This window comes from Balaenoptera borealis, assembly GCF_965194805.1.
Source record: "Balaenoptera borealis genome assembly, chromosome: 4".
NCBI lineage: Eukaryota > Metazoa > Chordata > Mammalia > Artiodactyla > Balaenopteridae > Balaenoptera > Balaenoptera borealis.
In genome coordinates this window covers 141,559,665-141,576,987 of record NC_138861.1, presented here as the reverse complement: position 1 = coordinate 141,576,987, position 17,323 = coordinate 141,559,665, and the positions used below count along the sequence as shown (strand labels likewise).

General features: G+C 34.6%; 1 long non-coding RNA gene and 1 pseudogene across 2 annotated transcripts in view; one reads left to right on the top strand and one right to left on the bottom strand.

Moving 5' to 3' along the window:
- LOC309627682 overlaps nucleotides 1-17,323 on the bottom strand; it is a 478,350-nt gene that overhangs the window by 291,388 nt on the left and 169,639 nt on the right. The gene's annotated exons all lie outside the window — the stretch shown is intronic.
- LOC309627785 (ribose-phosphate pyrophosphokinase 2 pseudogene) lies at nucleotides 8,998-13,192 on the top strand (annotated as a pseudogene). Its single transcript has one exon. The product of its transcript is annotated as a ribose-phosphate pyrophosphokinase 2 pseudogene (transcript).

The following is a 17,323-nucleotide window of genomic DNA, read 5'->3' as shown; positions in this document are numbered from 1 at the left end:
AACTGACTTTGAATTATTAAACAGATGTTGAGACTATGCAAATGAAAGGATAATCATATGCCTTTGATTAGTTGATATAAACAGATAACATGAAATAGTATATTTTAAAAATCTATACCTTTCTTTTCATTTTAAATCTCTAGAAACCCCCATTTTGACAGTTTTCTCATTCTCAATTATTTGGTAAGTTAAGTAGTTAGCATATATTCCAAAATGTCACACTGGTGAAATCTTTGGGACTTTAAACAAAAATGTCTACTTGCCAGCTTTCTCATTAAGTGGACTCAATGTGGGATTAAGGATGTTATTTTTCATTTTTGATATAAGCACAATTCAACTGGCTACATGATTGCAATTCACATTATTCTTTCCTTTATCACATGTAAATGTATTCATTATACATTTTTGTGGAGTGAAAAAGAAAAAAAAGGATAGAATGACATATCATTGTCAGTATAATAAAATGGATCTTCTTAGCCAATTAATATTTTCTTTTGTCTCACATCTCAAATATAATTTTAGTTGGCATCTATGTCTGAGCATATATACATCTCACTACCGAATCGTGACAAGGATCGCCACTGAACTAACTCAGAAACTCATCGTAAGTCCTTATCAAGTCAATTTCTATGTGGTCACTTTTTATAGTTGTAATTTGTTGAAATCTCACGGGCCTTTCACATTTCCAAAGCTGGTAGATGACAATTAAACTTAGTTTCAAGCTCAAGTGTAGGAATTAGTTTTAAATCACTAAATCAGCCCTTACATTCACTATGGAATCTACTGTATGAGTTCCATAGGTTCAACACACTCATCGATCTACTGGAGGGAGGTTGTAGTAGCTTCAGGCACCTTCATTGCCCTGTCCAATGTCAGTACAGCCCTCTGATCATATCTGTTTGTGAAACAGAATTGTAACAATCCTGCTGTACACACTAAGAGACTTGGCAATTGTTAATACCTCAGTAAGGATTTCTTTATTTCTATTTTATCTGCCCTTTCTCTCCATAAATGCATCATTCAAAATACCAAAACTTTTCTAAAATATTTCTTAATATTTATTTTGATTTGATAATTACTTTCCACATTAAAATTAATTGATACAAAGTGTATTATTGTGATCAATTTTACTCCCTACTTCCCTACATTCATTCATTCAATCATTCAACAAAAAGTTTAAAAGTTATTTACTGCATAGTAGGTGAGGCATACTCATAGATAATTGGGAGGTATCAGTGACCAAAAGAAAAATAAATATATAACAGTTATTTAATTTTTATTCTTTTTCATGATTTATTCCCATTACAAATAAACTATATATGGAAATACCTTCTTACATGTAACAGCCATTTGTATTTCATTTATTATAAAATATGTTTTGCCCATCTTTCTGTTGAGTTGTGGTCTTTGTTTTTTCATTTGGTACTACTGCTTTATTTAATCAGAATTTATTTATTTAATGCTACCTGTTGTACACATTGCAATTTTTTCCAGTTTGTGTTTTTGAAATTGATTTTCTTTCCAGTAATATTACTGCTATTCAGATAACTTTAGAGTAGCCATCGGTACCAATTTTTATGTGTGGGGTTTGGGGTTTTGTCTCTTGCTAAACACAACCATCCACACGCTGGTATTTTTTCAAATAATTTGGTGATTTCATTTTTATGTTTAAGTCTCTGATGCAACCAGAATTTTTGATGATGTAAAAATCTGAAGTTAAGATAATTCTATATATTCACCAGGTTTTTAACCGTTTTTTCTAGCAATGTTACTTTGCAATTTTCTCCCGAATGCTTTGAAATTCTACCTATATTTAGTGCTATAATTCTGTTATGTATTTAGATAAATTTCTAACTATTCTTTTTTCCCCACTTTCCTGTCTGTCTACATATATGCATAGTAGAAAACAATTTTAATTATAGTAGCATTACAATGTAGCTTAATAATGCAGGAAAAAAAGTCTCCACTGTCTCCCAATTTTTCTTTTACTGAAATTTGCTAGAAATTCTTGTATATTACATGATAAAATCAACTTTGTTTATAATTTACACACAATAAAATGCACATCTTTTACATGCAGAGTTTGATGAATTTCGGCTAAGTGATACAGTCATGTAACCACCATAAAAATCAAGTTAGATTATCCCCAGTGTTCCCTGGTGTCCCTTCCTAGTCACCTTAACAGGGCGTTGAACAACCACTAATCTGTGTTGTCATTAAAAATTTTATTTGACTCTTCCAAAGTGTCATATAAATAACATTATACAGAGTACCTTCCAGCACCTGCGGGCTGGAGGGAACGCTGCTCGCAGCTCTCTGTCAGCACGTCTTCGTCTGTCCTTACCGGCCTTATCCTGCACCCGGTCGCCGAGAGCAACCTTCCTACGCGACCCCGCGTCTGAGGCACGGCCGCAGGCTAGAGGCCGCCCTCGCGGTTCCTGTCTGGCCCTCTCCCCCAGCGCCCGCGGAGCCCGCCGCCCGGGGCCTCATTGGGACGATGCTGGAGTCCATTCGCGTGACGGAAAAGCTTCACTGGCCTGAGCAAGAACTGGCTAAGAAGTCTATTCTAAATGCAGAAGAGTCCTTGATCATTGACAGCAAAAGAAGCATGGCACATTTATCTCCTGGAATACTACAGGACATTTTCACAACTGGAACCAGTAGTTACAATGTCCTACTACAGAGCAAAGAGGAGAAAGCATCATTCACAAAAACAGTCTTCCTCCACCTACTCCAAAAGATGTAGAACACCCAGCAAATCGCATAGCTCTTCACGTAGCTGTGCCTGTGATGTGCAGTGGTACTTGGTACTGCCTAGAAAGGCAGCCTGCTGTTTTTGTCACTAGTTCAGTGTCAAGTCCTGTAAAGTTCACACATGGTATCTCTGTTACAGGAAACAGCATAGTACTGCCACCTACACCCAAAAATGAAAGAAAGGTCAAGCGATGCCATTTCTCTACTCTTCCAAAGCCAAAGCCGCAGCCTCAGCTGTCTAGAAGTTTTGAAAAAGGAGATGAATTTTCTGGAAGGAAATTTTGTATACTGACTGCTATAAAGCCCACCAACTTGGAGAAAGAAAAAGTGAGACTCTTTAAGTCTGACTCCACCTACAATCCTCAGTTTGAACATGCTAATCCTTCTCTGCTAAGTGTGTTAGCCAAGCACAACAGAGCAACTGACCGGTTTCTTACGCAGGTAAAATGCTACTTCAGTAGTGGTATTTCATTTTATGTAATGAAAACAATTATTTGCCATCTTATAGAAAGCCAAAAAGAGTTGTTTTAAAATATTCCAATTACTTATAGTTAACTCCCATCCAGAACATGTAAATATGTGACAAGAAATCTCCAGGTGAGTGTCACGGCTCATACGTAAACTACTTTGCACTAATCAAAATCTACAAAGAATCTATTATATAGACGTTGTGTCAGGAAGCAACTATATTAGGAAAAAGCTTCAGATTCAGGTTCCAAGCTTTCATTTGGGAGTTACAAACTTATGGCCCATTCGTCAGCCCACAGACAAGTGTTTGTGTTTTCTTTTTGATTTTGAATGCCTTAGATGGAGCATGCAGTATCTCTGGTTCTCCCTGTTATATTACATTCTCAGCTTGCTTAGGCCCCTAAAGGCATTTTGGGGACTAGGCTTGATACTTGCCAAAGAACTTTTTAATGCTTTACTGAAATTGTTAATAATCATCAAATACTTAAGTACTCATTTAAAGAAGAAAATAATGGAATTTTAAAAATTATCTTCAAGGTTAGCAAATCATGATGTGGATGGTATAAGCAACACCTTCCAAATTGCTCAATTTAGATACTTAGCACATAGTTTTGTGTGTTAAGGTCTTAATAAACTTCAAAATCCACTTTATTTGAGGAGAAATTGGCTGATGTTTACCTTCAGGGCACAGAGTTGAGATCATAAAAGCAGACTACATTTGGTTAAATTAACTTGGTACAGGTTCTTATAATGCATTAGGTTCAACATGGCTTTGCCAGTGATTGAAAATCTGTCTGTAGGCTAGGTAAAGCTGCATGATTCCATTTGACTGTGGCGAATGCCCTATTCCAGCATTTTGCTGCAGTGCAAGTTCTTTGGACTTGCGGCCAGCAAATTTATTGTTTGTTATAAATTACATGGAATCTGACCAGTCCTTTAAAGCCATTATGTAAAGCTTATTTTAAGATTAAAATAATTTTAATCTTGCTATTTATTTTCCTTTGTTAGAAGAAACCTTTTCTACTGCTTCTGTTTTTTGAAGGTACCCACCCCCCCCCCCCTTTCTTTAATTGGAGTGTAGTTGATTTACAATGATGTGTTCGTTTCAGGAGTACAGCAAGGTGAATCAGTTATACACATACACACTCTTTTTTAGATTCTTTTCCCATATAGGTCATTACGGAGTAATGAGTAGAGGTCCCTGTGCTATGCGGTAGGTCCTTATTAGTTATCTATTTTATATATGGTAGTGTGTATTACATTCCCTTTTTATTGAAATATGCTGAGATTGTGCTAGCACTAATAAAAATGTCAGCTATTTAAAAAAGTAATAATATTATACAGTTTTCCCTAATTTGTTTCTGACCACTCACGCTCAGCATCATGCTATGGAGATTCATCCATCCATGTTGTTGTGTGTATCTATAATTTTTTTTTTTTTTTGCTAATTAGTATTCCATTGTACGAATATAACATAATTTATATAAGCTTTCACCTGTTGATAGAAAAAGTCTGGGTTGTATTTACATGCATGTTTAACTTTCTAATAAACTATCAAGCAGTTCTCCAGAATTGTACAATTTTGCATTCCCACCACCAGTGGATGAGTTTTCCCATAGCTCCATATTGATGCTAACAACTGGTATTCTCAGTCTTTTTAGTATCAGCCATTCTGATGGATATGTCATGGTACTTTATTATGGTTACAAATCGCATTTACCTGATGACTAGTAATGTTGAAAAATTTGATGTAATTAGCCTTTTTTATATTTTTTACATTAGATGTCATCTCAAATATTTTGCCTATTTTGATTTGGTAATAATAAACACTCTTCTCTTATTCCTGCTTTTAACAAGAATATTAATACTGGGTAACATCATGTGATACTTATGTTATAATGTTACAATATTAGCTTACCAATCTATCTAATATTGTTAAGGAAAATGGCAGTTAACTTTTATTGTGTTAGTTCAATATCAAGGAGGTTTTATTTTTGATTAATCATATAGTTGTTTATAATCTTCAATTTTGTATTGTCAAGGGAGCTGTAATAGAGCAAAATAATAGTGGATCTGACAGGTTTATGTATCATATTCAGGTAGTGTGCCCAGGGTTAGTATGGGGTCTCTCAATTCATTAAGACCCATGTCTCTTTCATTTTGTTCTACTGTATTCAACTTGTAGATTGTTTAAAATGTTCCATAATGTTTGTTCTTGATCATGTCACCAGGTCTGTATCTATACTATCATCTTTTTCAAATTATTATGTTTCTTCTATTTGTGATTATTTTCCTGGTATCCTCTTGTATTTTAATTCTTCTGATCCATGAACACAGCATATCTTTCCATTTATTGTGTGTCTTCTTCAGTTTCTTTCATCAATGTCACGTAATTTTCAGTGTAAAGATCTTTTACATCCTTGTTTAAATTTATTCCTAAATATTTTATTACTTTTGATACAATTGTAAATGGAATTGTTTTTCTTTGTTTCTTTTTCAGATAGTTCATTGTTAATACATAGAAATACAACTGATTTTTGCATATGGATTTTGTATCCTTCAACTTTACTGAATTCATTAATTGGCTCTAACAATTTTTTGGTGGAGTCTTTAGCATTTTCTATATATATAAGATCATATCATCTGCAGAGAAAATTTTACTTCTTCCGTTCCAATTTGGATGCCTTTTATTTCTTTTTCTTGCTTATTTGTTCTGCCTATGGCTTCTAGTACTATATTGAATAAAATTGGTGAGAGCAAGCCCCCTTGCCTTGTTCTTGATCTTAGCGGGAAATCTTTCAAACTTTCACCATTGAGTATGATGTCAACTGTGGATTTGTCATATATGGCATTAATTATGTTGAGGTAGGTTCCTTCTATAACCCATTTATCGAGAGTTTTTATCTTGAAGGGATGTTAAATGTTGTCAAAAGCTTCTTTCTGCAACTATTGAGATTTTTATTTTTCATTCTATCAATGTGGTTATCAAATTTATTGATTTGCATGTGTTGAACCATGCTTGCATTCAAGGGATGAACCCCACTTGATCATGGTGTGTGATCCTTTTAATGTACTGTTGAATTCAAGTTGCTAGTATATTATTGGAAAGTTTTGCGTCTATATTCATCAGGGATATTGGGCTGTAGTTTTCTTGTAGTGTCCTTATCTTGCTTTGGTATTTGAGTAATAACGCTGGCCTCATAAAATGAGTTTGGGAGTACTCCCTCCTCTTCAATTTTTTAGAAGAGTTTGAGAAGGATTAGCCTTAATTCGGCTTTAAATGTTTGATAGAATTCACCAGTGAAGCCATCTGGTCTTGAACTTTTCTGTGTTGGGATTGAATCAGTAAGGAAACTGATGCAATCTCCTCACTTGCTTCTGGTCTGTTCAGTTTTTCTATTTCTTCATTTCTTCATGATTCAATTTTGGTAGGTTGTATGTTTCTAGAAATCTATCCACTTCTTCTAGGTTATTCAATTTGCTGGTGTATAATTTTCATGGTTGTCTCATGATGCTTTGTATTTTGGTGATGCCAGTTGTAATTTCTCCACTTTCATTTCTGATTTTATTTGAGTCTTCTTTTTTCTTAATCTAGCCAAAAGTTTATCTATTTTGTTTACCTTTTTTTAAAAAAACAGCTTTTAGTTTCATTGATCTTTTCTATTGTTTTTCTGCTATTTATTTGTGCTCTAATCTTTGTTATTTCCTTCCTTTTGCTAATTTTGGGCTTAATTTGTTCTTTTTTCTCTAGTTCCTTGAGTTGTAATGCTAAGTTGTTTATTTGTGATCTTTCTTTTTTCTTGTTAGGCATTTATCACTATAACTTACCTCTTAGAACTGCTTTTGCTACAGCCCATAATTCTTGTATGTTGTGTTTCCATTCTCATTTGTTTCAAGATGTTTTTTGATTTCCCTTTTGATTTCTTCTTTTACCCCTTGCTTGTTAAGGAGTGTGTTGCTTGATTTCCATATCTGGTCTGCAGGAACTAGTCTAGAGAATAGGTAGTGGGGGCCACCTTGGTGCTGTTCTAGCCAGGAAACTGGTTTGGCAGATGCCTGCCAGGAGGCCAGATTTACAGGGTCTGGTTTGGAGCCCTGGGCCACGGGAGCTGCCTGGGACCAGGGGAGCCAGATTGTGCAGGGATGGGCCAGGAGGCATGAGTTACAGGAGTCTAATGGGAGCTTCCCAACTAAAGCTGTAGGAGTTGGCCTTGTGCTAGAGCTGGCCAACATTGGGGTCTGCAGTGAATTCAGCTGCTCATTTCACTCTTCTTTTCCCATGGTGTGTCTCTCAGTGCTGGGCTCCCTGAGTTTAAGCGTGGGCTGAATGATGGTGATAACATGGATCTATCTCTTTTATACTCTTCGATGCCTATTTCTGTGCTTTATCTGGGTGCTATAAATCCTCACCTGGAATCCCTAGCTCTTTGTGAAAGTATTTTTTTGCATGGATAGTTCAAATCGATGTTTTGGGGAGGGGGCAGTGCTAGAAATTCCTATACCACCATCTTGCTGATGTCACTGCGTACATTCTTGTTTCTCAGTTGACTAAAACTATTTGTGCAGCAGTTTTTCTTAAAATGAGAAGATTCTCTAAAAGTTTCATCATGTTTGAAAATATTTTCCTTTTGTTATTATATTTAAACATGGTTTCACTCAGTTTAAAATTCTTTGGTCACTCTTTCTTTCCCCAAAGACCTTATAGTCATCGTTCATTTTCTTCTAGCTCTGAATTCCCAATTTTAATATCTGAATTCAGACAACTTTTTTTTTTTTTTTTTAAGTTAGGAGATAACTTTTACTCCCTGTACTTTCAAAGGATTTATTCTTCATCTTACAAACATGGCACAGTTTTTATTGGTATCCAGCATTTCTTATTTGGAATAGTATATGATACATTGTGTTATATACATTTTTAATTGAAGTATAGTTGATATACAGCGTTGTGCTAGTTTCAGATGTACAGCAAAGTGATTTAGTTTTACATATTTATGTATGTTACATTCTGAAGTCTTCATATATTTTTGGAATATTTTGTCATATTTTTTAGTATTTCTGTAACCAGCTTATTTGTCTCTCTTCCTCAAAGATATCAATTATGGATATATTGCGGATACAGATATATGGAGTATACCTGACTATCATGCACATCTAAGAAATGTCTCTGTAAACAACTTAACTTTTTGCTTATTCCCCTCTATTCTGCTCACTTACACTTGAGCTCATGTTTATTTTCATTAACTGTATTGAGCTAAATCATTCTCTTTTTTGAGGCCTTAAAAGAAATCTTTATTTCTGCAATACTTTTATAGTCTCTTCCTCTTTTTTTCTGAACTTTTCTAGCTTATATTCTATACTTTTAGAATTCTAAACTTTTTTCCTAAGAACTTTAAATTATGTATTTTATTGACTTATATAATTTTTAAAAGAAATCTCTGTACATGAATTTAATGTAATGTATGAGAAAAATTTTGTGTGTATAGTCTTCTTTGTGCTGTCTTATTGGTCATCTATTATCCCTATAGAATTTTTTATACCTGATATGATAGGTCCACTTCTATTATTACTCATTTTAAATGGAAATAATTATTCCTGAACCAACCAAGTATCTTTAGGGCTATGCTCCAACCTGTGAGAAAATTTTCCTGACTCACGGTAAATGCATGAACGATGGAAGGGTAGCAGTGCTATTTGTGTGTGTGTGTGTGTGTGTGTGTGTGTGTGTGTTTGTGACAGAGAGAGAGAGAGATCACTGAAATTATTAGATCCAAGCAGTTGCATGGATGGTTATATAGTTGAAAGCTTAGGAGAGAGATGTGGGGAAAGTCACTCCACCCAAAAAAGATCAAGTTGCCCCTGAAAATTCAAACTGTATATTCAGTATAGAAAAAATAATATAGTTAATTATTATAGTATGACAAAGTCCTAGTTTTTAAATTGAAGAGCTATATATCATGACAGAATAACTTCAGAATCAATCCATCAGTAGGATTTAAGCTTTCTATTTGTTTAATTATGATTGATTTACCTAAATGTTTATGTTATTTGGAATATTTTTTAATAATCCAATTTAGCATTGACAGATAGAATTTAGATTTTAAATCTTCTTACATTTAAATTCTTAAATTAAGTTAAATTTTTAAAATTTATACTTAATATCCATCCATGTATAATCAAGATTTGTTTTTTATACAGTTATTTCGATATTTTGTTACAATTGATAAGGATATAATTTCATTATCTCCCATGACTGTCCTGATGTATGAGCCAAAAGTTTCTTTCTGACAAATCCATAATAGTTGTTATACTTTTACTAATGAATAGTTTGGTAAAGGAATACGTATAAATGCATAAGAAGTTAAAGCCTTTATTGTACGTTGGATTTATAAAACAAACACCTTGTATTATATAGCTTAAAAATACAAAGAGCTCTGCTCCTCCCAGTGTCCGCCAGTCGCTCTTTCCAGCTCTCCCCACAGGTCCCCGTGTCACCGCCGCCTCCGCCGCCCCACGCCGCTTGGAGCCCCGCGCCTGACCATGCCCAACATCATGCTCTGCAGCGGCAGCTCGCACCAGGACCTGTCCCAGCGCATGGTTGACCGGCTGGGCCTGGAGCCGGGCAAGCTGGTCACTAAGAAGTTCAGCAACCAGGAGACCAGCGTCGAGACTGGCGAAAGTGTGAGGGGGAAGATGTGTACATCATCCAGAGTGGCTGCGGAGAAGTCAACGGCAACCTGATGGGTGACCGCCGTGATCCCGTGCTTCCCGTACGCCCGCCAAGACAAAAAGGACAAGAGTCATGCTCCGATTTCAGCGAAACTTGTGGCCAATATGCTCTCGGTCGCTGGGGCAGATCACATCATCACCCTGGACCTGCATGCCTCTCCGATCCAGGGGTTCTTTGATATCCCCGTGGATAACTTGTACGTGGAGCCTGCGGCCCTGCATTGGATTCGGGAGAACATCACCGAGTGGAGAAACTGCATCACTGTTTCACCTGACGCTGGGGGCGCCAAAAGGGTCACGTCAATCGCACACAGGTTGAATGTGGAATTTGCCTTGATTCACAAGGAGAGGAAGAAGGCAAAGGAAGTGGACCAGATGGTGCTGGTGGGCGATGTGAAGGACCACGTGGCCATCCTTGTGGATGACATGGCCGACACATGTGGCACCATCTGCCATGCTGTGGACAAGCTACTCTCAGCCGGAGCCACCAAAGTTTATGCTATCCTTACCCATGGGATCTTCTCTGGGCCAGCTATTTCCAGAATAAATAATGCCGCCTTTGACGCTGTTGTTGTGATAAACACTGTCCCCAGAGGACAAAATGAAACACTGCTTAATGTCAAGATTCAGGTTATTGACATTTCGATGATCTTGGCAGAGGCGATTCAAAGGACCCACAGCGGTGAATCTGCATCTTACCTGTTCAGCCACGTCCCACTGTAAATCCAGGATGTGAGGTGTGGAAGCAAGACTGCTCTGGCTTCTGACTTGCGTGCATTTGTCTGATTTTCTAGCTTTAGGACTAAGCAGTTATATTGATGCAAAAGCATCAGATCTTTGTATACTCTGAGGTCCACTGTTTTCTCCCTCTTAAAACTCTCGACCATTTATTTTCAGTTTGGTGGGGAGGGCAGTGGTTATTTGATCTTTAAGTGAACACTCTTAAATGAGAAATGTTTTTGTTACCTTGATTTTTTCTGATACGTGACCTTTTTTTCCTTTGTTCTATCAGTGCTTTGAGGCCACAACTTTCAAGTTTATAATTCCATTGTGGAAGTTCATAGTTTATGTATTTCAGGGTTACCAAAGGTCACCTCAGATTAAAGCCTCTGTGTAAATATAAAATGATAATGCCTATGGACATTTGGGTGAAACCCTGTAGAGAATTAGCCTTTTACTTCTGAGTGAACCTTAGAGAATTTATAATACCCTGAATTTTGAGTATTTGTTTTAGTGATCAGGTTTCCAATAAACCATTTTGGTTATCATGCTTAATTTGGACCAAATTTTATGTCGCTGAAGATGGCCACTGACACGTTTATTTCTGGTAAACATTAGACATATCAGAGGCAATGCAGTTCAGTAGTTTTTTATTGCCACTTCTAAAAAACATAACTGTCATTTATCTGAAATACCTTGTTCTAAAATTCCAAAATTATGTTCAGCAATAGAGCTGATTGAGAAATTGTTTTGAGAAAGTCTGCAAGTTCACTGTCACATTCACGCTCTGTCCATCCCAGATGCACCTCATGTTCTGCCATCTTGTCTTTCTTAATGTCCTGTTTTTAGCTCTAGCTTTTACTTTGCCTTTTTTCCAAGAGTTTCATGTTGTGGATTTCCATCACAACAAAGACTTCTTTCCCTAAATCCCCTCATATTTACTAGTCTGATCTCTGTTTTGCTTTTGACATGATAAAAAGGTGAATTTTTTGTGGGTGCCTCCAAATACATATTTAAATATTATCTCCTTAGTGTTGATTTCATGGTCTTTTGCCTTTTGTAATCACAAGTAGCAAGCCTCCTAGGCAACGGATTATTTTAACTAAAGCTGTTAAATGAAAAATGTGGGTGAGAAAGGCCTACAAAAAAAGGACAAATAAATAAACATTAGTTGCTCCATGAAGTTAATGTTCAAATGGTGGCCCCAGGAGTGATGGTGGAGGGAAGATAGCTTTATCCACAGGTGGCTTTTGACGACTTCTGAGTGAGGTGCCCCCATCCCTGGTGGTAGGTGGCAAGCATCGACTCTGAATTTTCCTAGGTGCACGTTGGTGGATAACCAACTGAGTGCTTCCTCCCCCAAAGAAGAAAATGTCCCTGCACAGACAAAGCCCAGGAATAATAAATAACAATCTCCTCCTTCTGCTGAATCTCAAAACTTGAAGAGAAGAAAGTCTCTGATCTAAATTCTGTGGGTGGAAAAATGAAATCTATTTCAGTTGTTAACAAACCTGAATAGCAATCTTTAAGGTGTCAAACTTCACTACAGCAGAGGTTGAATCAAAGTTTAAAAGTATCATTTTAGTCACTGCAGAGACTAGCATTCTTCTGTACCTTAAGAGGGCTTTTGAGAAAACATCACAGTGTAGCCTGGTTAAGGTCAGCTATGCAATACGATGGACTCTATCTAGACAAGAGTTGATTTGAGATAGGTAAAGAGCCTGTTTAGATGTATGTAATTTTTATTTTTGACAAACGAGTGTTATCTGTATTTCTTGAAATTTCTATGCATAGAGAAATGAAAATGTAGTTATGAACGCACACAGGTAGACAGCTTGGCATCCCAGTGTAGACGTGTTGACAATGACTAAAACCAGTTGGTTTAAAGGTAGTCATTTCCTCTAAGATTTAAGAGTCTAACACATAGAGCTAGTTTTAAAATAATGATCTTCAGATAAAGATATAAAAATCGATATTGTCATTCTCTGAATTAAGAACTGATTGTTTCTATGGTTATTTATCTCCACTTTTGTATTTTAAAGTACTTCTGGTACATCTATCAACTAAATAGAGTAGACTTAGCCCTGCGCAGTGGCAATGTAGACCTTAACTATTTGATGGTCCAGTTCAAAAAAGATGAAGACGGCCTTGAGAGCAGCTTAATCCCAGAACTTGAGTCCCTTGCTGCTTATGCGGAAACATTTTAGTGAAACCACCAAATATATTGGTCCTGTCTGACTCTGCTGCATGGCGGTTGATTTGGCGTACATCTAGCCAAAATAGGGAGTCAGAGAAATATGAATATACCAAAGTTGCTCAGTTTCCAACTTAAATTACATTAACCAACTTAAAGAGATTTGTATTATAACATTCCCTTGGTAGATATGATGTCAAATAGATTCAGGAACTACATCATTTGCAGTGCTTGTATTGGTTTAGAATATAGGATTCGAAGATCTTCCAACACTGTACTAAAAACATTCCAATAAAATCATGTTCCTTCTTTCAAAAAAAAAAATACAAAGACAGATATCTAAATAATTAGTCAAGTTTGAACTTGTCATGGACACAATAACATACCCACTGGTCACTGTTAGCTTACTACAACCTACTTCATGGTGACTTTTTTTTTTTTTTTACTGAATTTATTTTTAACTGAATTTTCATTTTTACTCTAATAAAAAAAAAAAGCTATATAAAAAGATCCACTGACCCTTAAAAAAACATGATAATTGTCAAGTCTTGTAGGTTTTTCTTAGGAACACAGTTATTTTCTAGTTATAGATCTCAACATTTACTTTTTAAAATCTATAAAAATGGCATCAAATGATTTCCTGATAATTTCATTATAATAATAAACTTCAGAATTGATGCCTGGAGTATAAATTTAATTTTTGCTCAAAGTTAGTCTGGTAAGTTTATTTTTTTGTCTAGGAAGCTTACAGAGATTAATTTTATTGGTTCCCTCTCCCACACCCCCAGATACATAATGATGGAAACTACAATATTATTTTGAACACATGTACTTAAATAACCATTTAAAACTCAACATAGAACTAAATGGATACAAAGTATTTTCAGATTTGAGTGTGGACTTGTGTTATTTCTCTTCAAAGATCTAAATGCTTTCAGAAGTTTAAACTATCAGGTTTCCCTGCCCTAAAACTCAATGATAAAATTTCCAAAAAACTGAGCAGTCAGGAATCAATATTTTACTTTGGTCACTACAATTTCATAATGTATTAAACATTTGGATTCCATTTTACTAGAAAATGATCACAAATGTATTAACCAATATATTTTTGTGAATTTCAGCTCAAGAGTTATGTTTTAAAAATTCAAATATATGTGTTGTAGACAGGCCAAAATGTAATGTATCATGTGCTATCTTCAACTTCTATTTTGGCACTCAGTAATCTTGACAGTATGGTAGAAAAGAAACAGAGATAACACTCTTGTTTAGAGTGTGACAATATTGATTATGGATTTTTTTCTTAATCACTTTATTATCATGAAATATTGAACATATGACATATAGGAAGACCTTTGTCATCCCACCTCCTTAACATTGATTCAACAGTTAACACTATGAATAAGAGTTGGAATGATGGTCTGAATTTTATAAATGATGTTGACAAATATATTGGGCCTTAACAAAATATAACAAGTTCTATATTTCATATTTACATAATGCCTTTTTAATTTTGAGCTCTGAGCATTTTAAAAGCATATTTTCCATATTATTTTTCTCTGATAAATCAATTATTTTATTCACTAATAAATTTTTTTTTTACACAGAGAGAAAGTATATTCTGGAAAAGTAACTGAACTCCTAACTTCTGGGCAAAATAATCACGTGATATAAATGTTAAAGATGTAAAAATCATAGGCAGTATATAGTATAAATACATTGAAACATCTTATAGAGGTTTTAAATTAAAGGTGAATACTTGACATTCTGTACTAGAAAAGAGTATTAAGATATAAATGATTAATGTAAATACACTTTATTTATATAACCATTTCATAAATTTGAAAGAAATAAAATTTAAATCAAAGATATTGCACAGAAAGTGATTAAATTAAATTTTTACAAAATTAGAGTAAATAGTGTATTGGTTAAATATGAAAGTATGAACAGGATCTAAAGGATACCTCTTCAATCAGGAAATTAAAACTTCCAGGTTTGATGAATAATGTTTGCAATATAAAATTATATGAAATGTGAAAGCAGAAATTAGGAAACTTATGAAAATCATTACACATGAAGCAACCTTGAAATTCTATTCCTTCTATATTCCTATCTTATTCTGACTTCCTTAATGAAAGCTCATAAAATGCTCATATTGGATAATAAATGGGATCGGCAGAGAGAAAAATGGATATAATGACAAAGAAAAGATTTATTAGAGCAAGCTGAGACTTATCTCTTTTGAATTCAGTTCAGTTAAACTAGTATACGCTGGGCTTGTGCTATGTGTTATTTACTTTTCCAGGTGCTAAGTAGTCAAAATAAAAATATTGATCCTATCCTCATGTTCAAGAACATTAGAGGTGAGATTCAGACAATATTGACTGAACAGACAAAAAGAGAAATTTGTAAATGGTTAAGCTTCTTGAATTTTGACAAGAATTGCTTCCAAACGGTTAAATGTGCCTTAAATCCGTATACATTTGATGTGACTAACAGTCATGATATCTAATTACAACGTATCCACTACCACCCCTTTCTACTGTGACAGTGAGAGTCAATCTTTTTCCTTACACTCTAAAAAAATATTAAAAACTAGCATGCATGAAAAGTTTTCAGACACAGAACAGAGACAAAAATTTCAGAATATTATTATTTTGTTCACTTGCCTATCAGACCATATGTAAATTATATCTTGGAAGAGAGTGGCCATGACTCTATAGGACCAGGCTCTGGAAATAACAGAGGCAGGTTATTCACCCAGACTCTTTCCAGGTAACAGTAGAATTACGGCATGGAAAATATCCAGAAGTCCATGTGGCTATCAAGATAATTTTTCAAGATTTCCAGAGGAAGACTGTACAGTGGCTTGTTACATTACTCGAATAATATACATGGAATGATCTCAGAAAAAGGCCTAGAACATGGTAAATAATGAATAAATATTACTTGTTATTAATAATTATTATTAATTAAATACAATTAAAATTAATATTAATAATAATTTCTATTATTAAATTCCCAGGTTGTATTAATTTTTTTCACTCCAACATTTTATTTTGTACTGTCAGCCAGAGGAGTTCATTTTGAATTTATATAATCAGGGTTACTTCTTCTGGAACTGCAACCAGAACTTTCTACTGTATTATAAAATAACATGAAATTAATGCATCTTAAGTTAAATTTTCCAACAGCTGTCTTAAAGAATAATTCACATACAATAAGTTACACATATTTAGAGTGTACAGTTTAAGTTCTGAAATACGGAAACACCCGTGAAACCCTCACTATAAAAAGACACTGAACATATTCATTTTCCCCCAAAGTTTCCTCATGCGCCTTCGTATTTCTTTCCTTCCTCTTTATTCCTACCCCCTCCTCATCTCCAGGCATATTCTGATCTGCTTTTCATATCTATTTAGATTATTTTGCACATTCTGAAATTTTATCAAAATGAAATTATATAGTATCCATTCTTTTATGAGGGCTGTGGCTTCCTTAACTCAGTAAAATTAGTTTGAGATTTCATCCATCTTGTAGCATGTATTCATTTTTATTCTTGAGTAATATTCCAAAGTATTGATATACCAGTTTGTTCATGCATTGAACTAGTGATGAACATTTGAATTGCTTCCAGATCTGAGTTATTATAAGTAAGGCTTCTATTAATATTCATGCAAAAGTATTGACATATGCTTACATATCTCATAGGTATATACTGAGGAGTAGAATGGCTAGACATATGGTAGGTAGGTGTATTATTAAATTTAACAAAACTGTCAAACTATTTTTCTAGCTGATTGTCTCAGTGAATGAAAATTCTAGTTTCTTCTTATCTTCACTAACCTTTTGTATGTTTGGACTTTTTAATTGCCATTTTAAGTGATGTGTAGGTTATTTAACTTGCTTTTTTAGAATAATCAGTATATTTGACTATTTTTCATGTGCTTATGTATCATATGTTTATATTTTTTGGTGAGTGTTTGTTCAAATCACTTGCCCATTCTAAATTGGCTTTCTTAAAATTGCATTTGAAAGGTCTTTACATATTCTGGATACAAGTAATTTATCGTATGTATTGTATGTATGTATGTATGTAATATTTCTCGTCTCACAGAGTTGATCCGAGCCTTATATTAAGTATACATGTAAATTCTTAGATAGTGCCTGACACAGAATGAGATCTCTAGAAATTATAATCATTATTTATAGTTAACTATAACTGATTATTGCTATTATTATTCTATTATTTTAAACTAATTTGAAAACATAAGAAAGATATTACATGGAAACTACCCCAGGCACTCTGATCTTAAAGATGTAAAATATAAGGTTTAAAAGGCTAAGCAAGGTACCCACTCTCCCAAAAGAATTTAAAGATTATCTTAGAACTAAGACAAGGTTTCTAGACTAAAACTTGATCTGTTCCACCACACTTTCTAACTTCAACATACACTAACGAGT